General features: G+C 47.4%; 1 pseudogene across 1 annotated transcript in view; it reads left to right on the top strand.

Annotated features, from left to right (window-relative positions):
- The first annotated feature begins 3,485 nt into the window (after nt 1–3,485).
- Nucleotides 3,486–15,488, top strand: part of LOC147666189 (uncharacterized) — a 39,787-nt pseudogene continuing 27,784 nt past the window's right edge. Inside the window, exons 1-2 of the transcript XR_015304870.1 lie at nt 3,486–3,537; nt 13,772–13,891. The product of XR_015304870.1 is annotated as an uncharacterized LOC147666189 (transcript). The remainder of the gene's footprint in view (nt 3,538–13,771; nt 13,892–15,488) is intronic.

Consider the following 15,488-nt stretch of genomic DNA (forward strand, 5'->3'; position numbering starts at 1 on the left):
TTTTCTTGGGGCTGCCAATGTTTTTTTTTTTCCTGGCTACTTCACTCGCGCGGGTGTTTTGCCCCTCGTTTCCCTGTGTCCTGGGCCTCAGCGTTCCTTCACCGCTACCTCACGCAGTTCGCGTGTCTGTGGTAGGCCGCATTTTCTTGTGCGCATGCGCGCCCTTCCTGTCAGCGAGAGGCGTCTTCTGACCCACAGCCTGTTTTCCCGCTCTTTCGGGACCTTCCCAGCCGGGCCGTCTTGCCGCTCCTGATGCCTCCTACTTACCGGTGGGGAGGGGACTCCTCTCGGGCGGGTGCTTCGCCACGGGACACCTCTGGTGTCAGCATCGACGCGCGGCTTCAGTGCACCACTCCTGCAGGGCTCAGGTACGAACCCTTGTTTTCTCCGTCTTGTGGGCGCCAGGGGTGCTTGCTAGCATCCCACCCTCCGTCGCCAGTGTTCTGTTCCTTGGTGGGGGTAAATACCTATAGTCACTTAGATAGGTCACAGGGCAGACGCGCGCTGCGGCAGCAAATGACTCACTGACAGTTCGTAGTATTGACCGGAAGTGACGCCTCCATGCAGGCGTCCCCCTTTTATTACTTCCCCGCAGGCCACGCCTGGCCTGCGGATCTGTGGGTGCATGAGGGTGCAAACACTAGACCGCAAACTATTACAAATGGGAGGCCGACGAAGCAACGGAGGTGAGCTAGGGAGCTGTCTGGAGCAAGCAGCCGGTGCGAAGACCCGGGATGGCCCAATCCGCTTCTCAAGAGGTGCTGCCAGCGGAGAGGGGTAGAGGAGAGGGTCGTGGTCAAGGGCCGTGTGCTGGTCCCCTTCCGCCAGAGCCACAGACCGTTCCGCCGGGGCAACAACTCACAGCAGACGAGGAGATCCAGGAAGGGCACCGGGTCCCGGACTGGGTGGTCGATGCGGGCAGTTGTTCCCAGGGGTATGCTGGTGACCCAAGGGGAGGATTGGGAGTCCCGCAAGTCCTGCTTCACTAGGCTACAGTCATAGCCCCAAGGGAGCCACCAGACCTCCGTCTATAACCCTCAGAGGGACACCGCCGCCCGAAATAGCGGCCGAAGCGCTCACGCCCACGCCCGAGAGGAGAAGCCCAGCGGGCTACGCCGCCACCATCACTACATAAAAGGGGTTGGTTCCCCCTACCATCAAGTCCTAGGTGACCCGCCAGGAGCGGGGAGCGGTGGAAGAGGTGGGGACAGAGGAGCCGCACCAACCAAGGGGGCCCCCCTCATCCCCCCTGCTGCCCAACTGACAACCGACCCACATCCCTGGACCAGGTACCACCGCACCCCCCACTCCTTATCTGCAGGCAGGTTCACAGGAGCGCACCATCCAGCAGACGACGACCTGCAGTACCTGCAGCACCTGCAGCAGCGGTCCAGGTCGCAGGGCACAGCAGGGGCGTAGACAGGTCTTCCCCACATGGATTCAGACAGAGGCCCCTGGGGTCAACGACGTCAGTCTGGGGCCCAGGGGGCGACCGAAGAACGCCACACCTCAGGCTGGTTCCAAGGGCAACAAGGGACCACCACGGCCCACCACACACACCGCTGCTGAGAGCCCCTGGCGTAGACAATGCCAGACCGGGCCCCAGGACCAACAGAGGTTCAACGGCACCAGTACTCTGCACCGTGGGCGAGGTCCAACAGCTCCAGACACGTCAGGCCAGGCCTCAGGAGCAACAAGGAGGATCCAGCAGGGTCAGCAGGAGCGTTACAGGCGGCCAGCGAGCACTAAAACTTCTCGCAGAGCTGCGGTATCTCAAACACCTTGGCTCCACCTCGGGAGAGCCAGCCAGCCCAGGACGACAGTGCCAGTCCTCCACCGTCTCTCCCCGGCTGTATAGAGCAGCAGACTCGGTGCCTGCGGGTCACGTAGGGGAAGCGGCGATTCGATCAGGAGGGGAGGGAGCTCGCCACACAAGTAACTCCCACTACAGGCAAGCGGGACCGGTCACGGACAGTGGATTGGCAAAGGATCGGGACTCCGCGCGGCGGCGGCGGCCATCTTGAGGATTTCCACTCGGTGGGTCCAAGATGCTTGAGCGGCCCGCCAGCTCCAAAATCAGCGCTCAACGACCCAGAGGAAGCGGAGTGACCTTACTGCCCTCTGGATTTATGATGTCACCAATTCCTCTGAATGGTTTCACCAGTTTTTATTGTCCAGAAAAGATATGGGGGCATTGATCTTTTACAGTTCACAGACCACAGCCCTTTGGTTTGAACCCTTAATGGTGTCAGTAATGCCCCTGTAAGATTGCTAAGGCTGTTTTTAAAATTACAACTTTGGCATTAAATTAGTACACTGAGACAGAAACTACAGGGCTGGTTGCTTATCTAGAAAAACAACAACCTAGGCAATCATGATTGGAGTTCAACAATGAACATGAGAATTTCAAAGGAAAGAGAGCTACCAGTAAGTTCAGATTCTGATATTTATTAACATATATGTTTAAAAAACGAGAAAAGACATAAATCTCATATACATAAAAATAATAACAAATCAGTTAATCAATATACATAACGTTTCAGATCAATATAATGCATACTTATAAACTCTTTACAAAAATTCATTAAAACAAAAGAAATGGCTTAATAATTCTCGACGCGCGTTTCGGCGACCATCGCCTTCCTCTGGAGAAGCCACATATGTTCTATAATAAAAGGTTAAAAATACAAAAATGAAAATAATTACATACAGTTCCTATGAAACGTTTTTATGTATATTGATTAACTGATTTGTTATTATTTTTATGTATATGAGATTTATGTCATTTCTCGTTTTTTAAACATATATGTTAATAAATATCAGAATCTGAACTTACTGGTAGCTCTCTTTCCTTTGAAATTCATTCTCATGTTCATTGTTGAACTCCAATCATGATTGCCTAGGTTGTTGTTTTTCGATTATTTGTTTTTCCCTGACCTAGGAATTCTGTATTCATTGTATTCAGGGGTCCTTGATAACTATACATTGCTTATCTAGAAAGCCATTTTTGTGTAGTTTGGGTGACGAGCGTTTTGGATGTTCATGAATGTTTGTGGTAGCGGTGTTGGACGCTGGCCATGATGCTGCTTGTGCTGACCCAGGAGTGGTGCAAGTTAACAAGGACATCACAGATGGTCTCCCCTGGGACTGGTGCTTAAGTGCTGAGGTGTTTGGGTGTGCTCAAGTGGCGGCAGAGCTAACTGTGGCTATGGGTATGGTTATGAGACCCGATTCTTTTGTTCTACTTGGTAAGCCGAGACCGTACTTGTCAAATATTCACCCAATTTGAGTGGTGATATCCGAATTGCTGGTCTGCCTGAAGTTGTAACGATGCAAACAGTAGCGTGTCTGCTAAAAGCGATGGCGTGACTGGTGGAACTATAAAGCCAAATAAGAGAAAGATATCTTCCGACACCACAGTCTTCGTGACTGTGACCAGTAACACTGAAGACTCTTGAGACTCACTGCAGTAATTTCTCCTTTCAGAGCGTTATTGCTGCAGATGGAGTGAAGCCCAGAAGTAAGCACATTACTAAGGTACCAACAAAGTTTAATATTTTTCATTTGTATTAACTGTTTCTCTTTTGCAGCATTTGGAAATGCATTTTCTAGTTTTGTTGCTTTTTGTTTAGTTTTTTAGGTCTCGCCTGACTCAGCGCATGCGTTGGTCTGGCGAGACTTTTATTGAGGGCTCAAAAAATGCTACCATTGCCAGCCTGGAGCTACAGTGCATGTGCGCGGGCAAGCCCTTAGGAGCAGAGGCGCCATATGGCAAACCTCGTCATGCTCATTAAGCGCCCGCGATAACTCTCACTTTTGCCCGCAATCACTTTTGCGGCGCCCCTTTGATGTTCTCATTCAAAGAACATCAAACATCAAAGAACATGTTGTTGTGTTAATACTTTGCTGCACCCGTCTGACTTACTACGTGCTTTCTCTTTCCACAAACTCAATGTTTGTGTTTCTTTATTTTGAGATGCTTTTAGTATTACTGTAACCCACATAAACACAACCACACATATAACCACAACCACACGCATTGCCACACAACCACACACACACACAACCACAACCACACACAACCACACACAACCACAACCACACATACACACACAACCACACACACACACACAATCACACACACAACCACACACACACACACAACCACACAGACACACACAACCAAACACCCAACCACACACACACACACAACCACACCCACAGACACACACAACAACAACCACACACAATCACACACACAACCACACACACACACAACCACACACAACCACACACTCAACCTCACATCACACACACAACCACACACACAATCACACACACAACCACACAAACAACCACACAAAACCGGACCCAACCACACACACAACCACACACACAACCACGTACAAACACACAACCACACACACACACAAAACCACACACAGCCATACACACACAACCACACACACAACCACACACACCCACACACACAACCGCACACACTATTACACACACATAAACACAGACAACCACACACACAACCAGACACACAAGCACACACACAACCACACACACAACCACACACACAAGCACAACCATATACCATCACACACAACCACACACACACAACCACATACAACCACACACAACCACACACACAACCACACACACACCACTCCCAAACCCACACACAACCACAACTACACACAAACACACAACCACACACACAACCACACACACACACACAACCACGCAGATACACACAACCAAACACCCAACCACACACACACACACACACAACCACACCCACAGATACACACAACAACAACCACACAACCACACACAATCACAAACACACACACAACCACACACAACCACACACTCAACCTCACATCACACACACAACCACACACACAGAACCACACACAACCACACACACAACCACACAAACAACCACTCACAACCGGACCCAACCACACACACAACCACACACACAACCATGTACAAACACACAACCACACACACACAAAACCACACACAACCACACACACAACCACACAACCACACACACAGCCACACACACCCACACACACAACCGCACACACAATTACACACACATAAACACAGACAACCACACACACAACCACACACACAAGCACAAGCACACACACACCCACACACACAAGCACAACCATACACCATCACACACAACCACACACACACACCCACATACAACCACACACAACCACACACACAACCACACACACACACAACCACACACACCACACCCAAACCCACACACAACCACACACAAACACACAACCACAACGGCAAACACACAACCACACACAACCACACCCACACACAACCAGACACACACAACCACAGACACAACCACACACACACAACCACACCCACAGCCACACACACACACACAACCACACACACAACCAACCACAAGCACACACAACCACACACACAGCCACACACACAACCACAAACACACATACAACCACACACAACCACACACACAACCACAAACACAATCACCAACACACACAACCACACACACACACATACACACAACCACACACACAACCACACCCACACACAACCACACACACAACCAGACACACACAACCACACCCACAACCACACACACACACAATCACACACAACCACACACACACAACCACACACACACACAACCACACCCAACCAACCACAAGCACACACACAACCACACACACACAGCCACCCACGCAACCACAAACACAACCACACAGTGGTGTGGCTCACTGGTTAGAGGCGGCAGACCCGGAAGCAGAGAACGGCCCGGGACCAGGGTTCAGTTCCCGACGCGGCAGGGTCGTGGACCAGGGTCAGCGGACACGATAATTCTCGCCTCGGTGCCTACTCTAACCAGGGATCACACTCGGCAACTCTGGGCATTAGCTTGCCTCATCTCTACAATGGCCCCCCACATTCGCCGGGGATGCCTTGGTTCACCTTGGAGATACCCAGTAGGGACCATCTCACAGGGATAGCAAGGACAGGTTCCCCAGCGGTCTACAGCGCCACGACGCCTCAGGGCAGAAGTGCGCTTTACAAGACACATACATACATACATACACACAACCACACTCACACAACCACACACACAACCACACATACAACCACACAGACAACCACACATACAACCTCACACACACAACCATACATACAACCACACACACACAACCACACACACAACTACACAACCACACACACCCACACACAACCGCACACATAACTACAGACACATAAACACAGACAACCACACACACAACCACAAGCACACATACAACCACACACAAACACAACTACACACACAACCACACACCATCACACACACAACCACACACACACAACCACACACACACACAACCACACACACCACTCCCAAACCCACACAGAACCACAACCACAGAACCACAACCACACACACAACCACACAGAACCACACCCACACACAACCAGACACCCACAACCACACACACACACACAACCACACACACACACAACCACACACACACAACCACACACACAAATCCACACCCACAAACACAACACACACAACTACACACACACAACCACACACAACCACACACACAACCACAAACACACATACAACCACACACACACACACACATACACACAACCACATACACACCACACCCAACCACACACACAACAACAACCACACACAACCACACAGACAACCACACCCACACACAACTTCACACAACCACCACACACAACTAGACTCACACAACCAGACACACACAACCACACCCACAACCACACACCCACAACCACACACACACAACCACACGCACAACTACATGCACAACCACACACACAACCACACACACAACCAGACTCACACAACCAGACACACACACAACCACACCCACAACCACACACACACAACCACACGCACGACCACACGCACAACCACACACACAACCACACACAACCAACCATAAGCACACACACAACCACACACACAGCCACCCACTTAACCACAATCCCAACACACACAACCACACACACAACCACACACACAACCACAAACACACATACAACCACACACACAACCACACACACACATACACACAACCACACACACAACCACACAGACAACCACACAGACAACTACACATACAACCACACAGACAACCACACACACAACCACACACACAACCGCACACACACAACCACACACACACAACCACACATACAAAGTACACATAATTAAATACGCTAAAATCGATCGTAAAACGCATGCACTTATAAAACCCTCCGTTGCCCCACTAAGGTAAAATTATTTTACTAAAACTCATTGAAAAGGACAGAGATAAGTGCCTTCACTCTTTGCATACATTTCCCAATAGCAGCGGCAATATCTAAATGGATCATTGCCGTCACCAAAGTTATAGCCTGGGTCCTAGATTTAATATCATATTTCTTAAATGTCGGTTTTAAAAACATAATTCGTACATCTAGAAACTTCAGGCAATCTAATAAAATATGTAACAAGTCACATGAGGTTCCCACAGTGCAAATGCATCTTCCCTTCTTATCAATCATTGAGCTTTTTACCACATTATTTCCATAGCACTAATTGACAATCAGGTAACCTATCAATGTAGGGAGAACATTGTTCATTTTTCCCTGTGTCAATCATAAAGATCACTGAGATCTTATTAGCGAGGTGATTTTGGTCCTGTGCCTTAGATATTTCCTTCCCCAACATTCTAAGTACTTTCTTATCAATACTAATCGTATAGGTGACGGGGCACAGTTTAACCATCATCATACCACATAGCTCCTTCATGATCCCCCTAGTCTCTCGTGCGCATTTTAATTTGCTATTCTGTATTTCATTTTTACACCCCTGTGATATTTTGGTGTTCTCGCCTACTCCTACGGAACAAGGAAAACAGCAGGGGGGGCCAATACACATCCCTGCCGCAACCCATTTCCAATCTCAATGCTCCCAGATAAACTTCCATATATATCAAGAATTATCTCGCCCAGTCCTTAGTATGGAGTATTTGAATCAGACTTAACAAATCTTTTGGGATATAGTAGCTAGTTAAGGCCTCCCACAACAGCTCCCGTTCCACCAGATCGAAAGCTGCACGGAAGTCCACAAAACAGCAGAATAAACTTCCCCGCGTTTCAATTGACTTCCGCGCTATGGCTCAGAGAGCAAAGCAATGGTCAATTGTGGAGTGGCCTGTTTTAAACCTCCCCTGTTCTGGGGTATAATCTGGTTTTCCTCTGCCCAATCTTTAAGTAAACTCAATATGGCTTTTGCAAAGACTTTTTCCCATATGTCTAGGAGATTTATTAACCTATAGTTCTTCGGTAGTTTTAGGTCGCCCTTCTTATGTATTGGTCTTATAATTGCACCCCTCCAGCTTTCTGGTACAATTCCTGTTTCCAAGATTACAAAAAACTCAGCCCACCAATCTGGTCTAATCTTTATTATCACTGCCGGAAGAATATCTGGGCCTGCAGCGCCGGTAAGCTTCAAACTTGCTATAATTTTCTTTATATAGCTTGAGGTAAAGTCTTCTTTTATGTCAACCCTCAGCTGTGGCCAAACTGGCATCCTTGACTCTTCTTGTATAGGCCATTTCCCATATATTTCTCCCAGGTAGCCCACCCATTCATCTTCAGGGACCATACAGTCTACAGAACCTGCTTTTCTACCCACACTTTCTTGAACTAATTTCCAAAATCATTTGACATCTCTAGTTTCAATGACCTCCAACATATTTGCCCAGCACTTATCTTTATAGTTTTTTTTGTTCTGAATGAGTGTTTTGTATTTTAACCTTAGTAACTGGAGGGGCAGAGATAATTCCAGATTAAACCTGACCCTTAATCTTCTCGTCTTCTGCCTGATCTGTGCCTTGGCTACCCGGCATTCACCGTCAAACAAGGTGTTCACATTTTTATTAACACTATGGCTCCCAGGCCCTGCCTTTCTTAATTTAAAATGTCTTAAGGTGTCCACCAGCTTGCCTATGGTGGATTCAAACTAGGTAAATCCATTTCTTAATTGAATTTCTTCTACAGGAATAGCCTGCTGGGTTTGCTTTAATTTCTCAATATATTCCTCTGTTATACTAGTTTTCAACCGTTTTGGATAATCCACATGTACCTGCAAAACCCTTTCTCTATTTTTGCTTCTTTATAGATGTAATTCTGCCCTCAGTGGATAATGGTCGCTACCTTTCATTTTCATCACCTCAAAATTTTTAATTAGCCCAAAGCACCAGGCCTGACAAAACACATAATCTATTGGGCAGAGTTGCTGGCCCCTCAAAAAAGTGCGTCCTGCTGGCCGATCTGGCTGCATTCTCCCATTTACGCACACCATGCCCAGTGAACCCACCAGCTGAGTAAAAGTCGCATCCTTTGGCGAGATCTCTCCTCTAAGGAAAATGGCTACTTCGATATTATAAGATTCTAAAAATTCCTTGTGCCAATTATCCACCCTTTGGGGGTCTAATCTATGATTAAAATCACCGAACACCAATAATATATCCTTCTGATATTTTACGCTAACAGACTCTAAATCTTCTTTCAGTTTTCCCAAATTCACCTTATATTCATTGTCCTTTCCCTTCTGTATATAAACGTTTATAATACATATTCCATCATAGCAGGGATCCGACTTCTGCAGTAGGACCCTACAGCCTAATGCTCAATCACAATGTAGTTACATATTCTGAACCTTCCTAGCTATCTGTGTCGAACTCAGCGTTAGTTGGCCTCCCCAGAGTATTTTTCTTGGCTCCTTTAGAGTGTTCGGCAAAACCTTCTATAGCTAGGGTTGCTCGGGTATCGTCGCATAGCCAAGTCTCCTGCAGGCAGACAATATCATTACTCTTAATGAATTTATCAAAATTATTCTGAGTCGATATTTTCTTGTAGCCATTTATATTCCATGATAGAACTGATAGGCTGTGTGACGACCCATGCTCCTAGTCGATTTCACTCAGGAACCCCTCCTCTTCTTACTCCCTAAATTCTGGGGATGCTAGGACATTAAACCTATTTCCAGCAAATATATCTGTAGTATCTTGCAAATTCGTTATCAGTTATATTTATTGCAAGATCCTCCTTCTTATTCCAACTTGAGTTGATTGACCTTATCTGCCGTACCCCTAGTCCAGCATGATTCGTAAGGAAGTGCTTCCCCTGGAATTCCTCCTTTCTTACCAATCTAATCCCCTCCTTTTGCAGCTTATTTTTGGCATTTTATGCAGCGGCTTTCACCAAGGCAGAGTAGAAGAGGAGCTTGGTCACATCACCCCCTTTGCTATTTGTAACAAACCCTACTTCTCTAAGGTCCTCTGTGCCAGTGCTGCCGAGGCTTGCACATTTTGACATGGAGAATATAAGTTGTGATCAATTTAGTGGGTTTAATTCCCTGGCTTTTTTCCCACCTTTGCCCTGGCCGGAAGGTTCTAGGAAAACCCATAAGTCGGGGGTACAATCTTGCCTTACGCCGTGGATGTCTCCCATTAATCGGGCTTCCCTTCTCTTTGTTGGAATGTCTCCCTAATCTTTTTCTTTGGTGGTCTTACTACGTCTAGGATTTCCAGGTCCCAATTGTGTAGTTATCCTCAATTCTGTACCTTTCCCCTCTTTCTCCTTTTTCCTTTTCGTTGTTGGTGCCAGACTACTTTTACTGATCTTTGATCTTTCTAGCCTATTCCAAGGTTCTTCTCGTTCGGCTATCGGCTTTGCATTATACTCCTTTGATCTTTGCATTATTTCCCTCTCTTGACATTCTTGTTCCTTCCTTTCTCCTTTCACTCTTCTCACCTTCCTTACATGATGTCTTATTTGTTGTCTTATTCTAAGGGCGATCTCCACTTCCCCCTTGACCTCGGGAATCCACTCATGTAATATCTCCTTTCACCCCATTTCCTCACAATCATTGACTGTTGGGATATTTGTACAGTTGGTTCCTCTTTCTTTACCTTGGGAGCCCTTAACAAAGCTACCTCTTCATCCTTACTGCCTAACGCATCCTGTTCCCCACCAATCGGTCTAACTAATGCCGGCATTAACCCTCTGATTTGTGTCAACTCTCCCAACATTGCTTTCGACTGCTCCCCTGGAACATTCTTGGCGAAGAGGACAGCCGTGGATTCAAAGAAACCCCAGAGATGTTAAATATGGTCTGGTTTGGAGAGGCTAGACCAACCTCGCCCATGGACTCAGAGGTTGGGTAGGCCTCGGCACTTGACTCCTTGTCCCTCACATCCTTCCCCTTGATATGTCTTCCCAAAAAGTCTTCGAGTTAGACACTGATGTATCACCTTTTGCTATTTTTGGTTTTGCTGATTACAGTGTTAGCGTCAAGGATTGTACATTCCTTGCTACTTATTTTTCCTTCCAGTTGGCTTACTCATCGCCCCTTTTGATTTACCTACTCCGCTCCCTTCACCTGCCACTGGAATGTTCATCTCATTCTTTTTCCCGGTTTTTATAGTCCTACGGGTTATTGCTTTGGCCAGTGCTATCTTTTAGATTTCCTTCTTCGTTACTCGCACTCTGGTCTCTGGTCACCAATCCTATAGCCTGTTTTAAATGCTGCTTCCCTATTTCAATCCTCCGCTGGGATTAGATCACGAGGCCCCTTTTGCCAATACCAGTTCAATAACCTGTACCCATGTGACTAGCACCGTTGCTTTTGGGTTAGTTTTAATGTCCTTGATTATTAAGAAAAACAATTACAGCCCTTCCATATTATAAACCTATGTAGGGCAACTGCTCCTCACTTACCTCTGTTTCACGGTTTGCCGCAGTGCCCTTCGCTCTTCCAGCCCCCTGCTACCGTCGGCTACTTGTCTGCCGAGGTGCTGTCACCAACTCTAACTCAGCTGGTGCCTACAGCACTTCTTAGGGCCTGTGTTTTATTTTAAGTTTAATTTTAAGGTTAATCTGCCAGGTGCCAGGGTTTCACCGCCTCAAGCTTCTCAGCTAAAATCTGGACCTCCCCCCTGCCCTCCGGCTGCAATTCTCGGCCTCCAGCAGGGCGCAACGGGCCCCTGGATCCTCTATTCACTCAACGCTCTGCTCGGCGTTCGCTCGGCATGCAGCAAGAGCGGAGCGGGTGCAGGTACAGGATCCCCCGGGACAAACGGGCACGCGCACGCGAACACAAGCGCATTCACGTGAGATCCAATACGTCGGCTTCAGGCGTCCGGCGTCCAATGCTTCCTGGAGCTTCCTGGGGCGAGAGCAGGTATGATTGTGCGCGAGGAAACTGGAACAGAGTGTATGGGGAGGGAATATGATCAGCTCTCTATGCCTCAGTACCTTGTCCCAAATATTTAGTGTTAGGGCCACCGGAGTACTTGACTCAAGACTGCTGTGTGCAGACCCTATTGCTGGCAGCACCCTGGAATATGTATGTATAAATCAGATTATGTTAGAAGTAACCTGCAATATAATGGCAGGCAGCACCCTGCCAACAAGTAGGATTTCTCATAGTATTCTATTTCCTGGCGCATTAATGGTGCTAGTCTTTTAACTGGCGAAGAACAACATTGACCGTACATTTTCCTGGGTTTGTCTTTAAAATGACGTACACATTAGGAATGGCATTTCCTTCTGCTGGAATAATAACACAAGTTATCTTGCACTCTGCTATGATGTTGCATAGATTGTTGGCTGCAATGCATTCCATGTCTCATTCAAACATGCTTTCTACAGGGCGCATACATGATTTGCTGCAGTAGAGAAGTAATGTTCCCGTGTAATGTGGCAGACTCAGAAATATTGAAAAACGTCATGATTTCTCTTTCAGCATTTCCTAGTAAAATCTTTAACTTTTTGACTCATACATTTAGCAGAAACATAACTTAGTACCATTAAAATAATTGTGATGGGGAACATCCATGTGGGGCTAGGACTGGCTCGACCAGAGTGCTTGCTGACTTGGAGGAGCATGGAGTTGACCACCTTGCCCTGTCCGGTGTGGAACCAAGTCAGCAATGCTATGTTGCAGGCTCATTTGCGCTGTTAGCTGGTTAACAGTTTGAGGAGGAGGAGGTGAAGAGCTGGCTAAGTGTGCCATAAAGCTGGCATTTCAGTACATCCCTGAGAAGTGAGCTTTGAGTCGATGTAGTGTTCCTCTTATACCACGTGCAATTCATCCTCTCCAAAGCCTCAAGAATTCCTGGGTGTGAAGGGCGGCTGATTCTGATTGTGTGCTTGATAGTTTTCCAGAAACTCATGTTCTTGATTGTACATGTTTGTCAGTAGTCAATTAAACATGCTCAGGAGTTTTATCTCTTCAGTTGGCACAAGCTGCAATAAAAGTTTCTTTCCTATTGCAAAAAAATATGAACGGCTGACGAGCCTCTGGCTGTCGAAGAATGGAAGGGCTGGGGAACTGTCATTCATCTCACTGCTAAGCAGAGCAGTGTCATGCTTCACCCTCACTCAGGCCTCTGATTTTAACTAACATCGCTTAGAACACTGAGACTTTAGAGCCCATCCTTTTAATGAGAAAAACAAAACTACAAGTTCCATAAGCAATAGTGGTGGAAGGTGTCACGCATGACCTGGGGCAACATCCGATTCAGCACATCCAGTTCCATTTTTTAAGTATTTGACACAATATTGAATTTATAACCTTTTTTTTTTATGGTCATAAGTCACCAGAATACTAAAACGTGTCTTTTATTTTCAGGGTCAATTAAGTAATGGTCACCAGCTTGGAAGCTCTGTTAATTCTTCAGTATTTGTCATTGACCTCCATGTGTGCCTGGTTTCGGTCTGCTCCCTGCATCGATCCTGATAACTCACACAGGTAAGGAGCTTGTAGCAGCAACATGATAACCCCATACTGGTCTGTAAGAAGTGCGCTCGGAGGCAGTTATCCGATCATTAGGTTTTGCCTATTATATCGCGCAGGGATTAATAGGCGAGTATATAGTAGGCAAAAGAAAATCTCTACCAAGTACGGATTACGTCCAGTTCATGTGATGCACTCGTATGAGATGCGCGTGCTCGTCAAACCCATCAGCCTCGCACCAGAGCTGCTCCCCCGCCGCTTGCCATATGCTCGTTCCCTCCCACTCGCTCGCTCCCCTGCTCCCCCGCCCCCCCCCATCCGACTTGAAAAGAAGCCGCTCGCACACAACCATTACCCACTTGTGCCTCGCATTCCCCCATCAGACTACAAAGGAATGCCTCCCGCTCACCCGCCCCCTGACTCACCAGATGCTTCCGAGGGTGCCTGTTCCTGTTCGGTGCACTTCCCCCTCTTGTTCTTTTAAAGACGCTCCCTCCCCACTCCACATTGGGCATGTACATGGTATCTGTGTATGTTTTCTTTAATGAGTGCAGCACTTTGAGCTTCATCTTTAACAATGCAGGTCACGCGCTTTTCTTACAAAACAATATTTCTGTCTAATAAAACTTGCAACTCGCCTAACCAAAAAGTAACTAAAACAATGAAGTAATAGCAGAGTGCGAGTACCAGTAAAGGACCCTGGTTTCTCATCGTCAACTCCTAATGTCAATAACTTCTCTCTTTGGATTGGCTCTATTAAACGGAATGGCACTGCCCACAGAGATATGTTCTTGTTGCAGTCTTTTCTGCTCTCCAGGTAGATGAGTAAAGAGATGTGAGATACCGGCGGCGTCCACCCCGAGAGCTTATACGTTAAGGGGGCTCAATCTAATATATCTTTTCAGTCATCGGGCTAAAATAATAGTCTCATCAGACTAATGAAACCGCCCCCCCCCATCCGACTTGAAAAGAAGCCGCTCGCACACAACCATTACACCATTTGTGCCTCGCATTCCCCCCATCAGACTAAAGGAATGCCTCCCGCTCACCTGCCCCCTGACTCAACAGATGCTTTCGAGAGTGCCTGTTCCTGTTCCGTGCACTTCCCCCTCTTGTTCTTTTAAAGACGCTCCCTCCCTACTCCACATTGGGCATGTACATGGTATCTGTGTATGTTTTCTTTAATGAGCGCGGAACTTTGATCTTCATCTTTAACAATGCATTCAGGTAACTGCACAAATTAGAATGCATACACCTTAAATGAAAAAAATCACATTAAACCAGTTCTCCCAAAAAGTTTAATTTAAGAAACGTCCATGCTCCCAAGCTGCTCCCCGCCACTCGCCATATGCTTGTTCCCTCCCGCTTGCTCGCTCCCCTGCTCCCCCGCACCCCCATCCGAATTGAAAAGAAGCCGCTCACACACAACCATTACACCATTTGCGCCTCGCACCCCCCCCCCCATCAGACTACAAAGGAATGCCTCCCACTCACCCGCCCCCTGGCTCACCAAATGCTTCCGAGGGTGCCTGTTCCTGTTCCGTGCACTCCCCCCTCTTGTTCTTTTAAAGACGCCCCCGCCCCACTCCACATTGGGCATGTACATGGTATC

The sequence above is a fragment of the Lissotriton vulgaris genome, unplaced genomic scaffold, assembly GCF_964263255.1.
Source record: "Lissotriton vulgaris unplaced genomic scaffold, aLisVul1.2 SCAFFOLD_865, whole genome shotgun sequence".
In the NCBI taxonomy this organism is placed as follows: domain Eukaryota; kingdom Metazoa; phylum Chordata; class Amphibia; order Caudata; family Salamandridae; genus Lissotriton; species Lissotriton vulgaris.